The sequence below is a fragment of the Etheostoma spectabile genome, chromosome 13 (assembly GCF_008692095.1).
Source record: "Etheostoma spectabile isolate EspeVRDwgs_2016 chromosome 13, UIUC_Espe_1.0, whole genome shotgun sequence".
In the NCBI taxonomy this organism is placed as follows: Eukaryota; Metazoa; Chordata; class Actinopteri; order Perciformes; family Percidae; genus Etheostoma; species Etheostoma spectabile.
This window is the reverse complement of record NC_045745.1, coordinates 5,278,635-5,280,211: the sequence shown is the minus strand read 5'-3', so window position 1 is coordinate 5,280,211 and position 1,577 is coordinate 5,278,635. Positions and strand designations below refer to the sequence as shown.

General features: G+C 36.9%; 1 protein-coding gene across 6 annotated transcripts in view; it reads right to left on the bottom strand.

The window, feature by feature from the left end:
* Positions 1-1,577, bottom strand: part of p2rx1 (purinergic receptor P2X, ligand-gated ion channel, 1) — a gene marked incomplete at its 5' end in the record, with an annotated part of 37,379 nt that overhangs the window by 26,302 nt on the left and 9,500 nt on the right.

Below are 1,577 nucleotides of genomic sequence, written 5' to 3'. Positions count from 1 at the left end.
TTTCCCATTTTTTGGGATCAATAAATATCTATCTATCTATCTGTCTATCTGTCTATCTATCTATCTATCTTACGCCAGCAACCAATCAGAACATAGACGTCCATCGCGCTGGCTAATTCCACAGAAACATACAATGTAAACTTTCAATACAAATTCTGTCATTATATATGTAATTTATAAAGGTTTCTAGTGTCAGTGTATAGATTATATATGTAATATATAAAGGTTTCTAGTGTCAGTGTATAGATTATATATGTAATATATAAAGGTTTCTAGTGTCGGTGTATAGATTATATATGTAATATATAAAGGTTTCTAGTGTCGGTGTATAGATTATATATGTAATATATAAAAGTTTCTAGTGTCGGTGTATAGATTATATATGTAATATATAAAGGTTTCTAGTGTCGGTGTATAGATTATATATGTAATATATAAAGGTTTCTAGTGTCGGTGTATAGATTATATATGTAATATATAAAGGTTTCTAGTGTCGGTGTATAGATTATATATGTAATATATAAAGGTTTCTAGTGTCGGTGTATAGATTATATATGTAATATATAAAGGTTTCTAGTGTCGGTGTATGGGCTGTGGCTGCGTGAGTTTCTCCCGGTCAGACGTAGAACGGCGTCACGTCGGATTGCGGCCGAAGCGTCAAAAAGCTTCGCCATACTTTTTGACAAGCGTCCGTCACAGGGCGGCTTCTTTTCTCTTTTTGTGAGCCTTGAACTTTTGTCACCATCTGACCGCTGACAGGCTTTCTCCGGCCTGTTGACGCTTTTCATCCGACTCAGCCTGATGATTCACTCTGGCTGTTGACTTCATGACATCTGACTCTGACACACGTGTACTATAATCCTAACGTTCAGGGGCATCAGCCTGGGGGGCGGGCTGAGTATTAGGGATGCATGAAATGAGAAAAATATGTAATATGCGATAATGTTGAATATCGCGATAACAATATTACTTGCATACATTAACAGACATTACAGGTTCTAATGCTGCTTTCAAATACAACCCATTGTTTGTTGAATTTTAAACAAATGAAAGGAAATCATTTCAAACGTTCTTTCATTCAACAAATTTAACGTTAAATTGAATATAAGAAGCAACACTAAACAATAAGGACAGTTACACTTTAAAGTGCAGTTTTCCTGACTAACACAAAAACAATCTCTAAATGTCTTTTCGCAGCCTTTCGCAATCTGTTTATTGCGGCAGTTAAATCGCGCTGACGATAAAAAAGCGATTTATTGTGCAGCCCTACTGAGTATACAGGGCCCAATAACCAATAACTGTGGGTGACGATAGAGGCCTGCCTTTGTCCAGGGTCCAGAATGTTGTGCTACGCCCAGAGGTGGGTAGTAACGAGTTACATTTACTCCGTTACATTTACTTGAGTACGTTTTTGAAAAAATGGTACTTCTAGGAGTAGTTTTAAATCACTATACTTTTACTTTTACTTGAGTAGATTAGTGAAGAAGAAACTGTACTCTTACTCTGCTACATTAGGCTCCAAGGAGCTCGTTACTCGTTACTACGCGCCATCGTTTTTACCCCCGCGTACGTCTCAT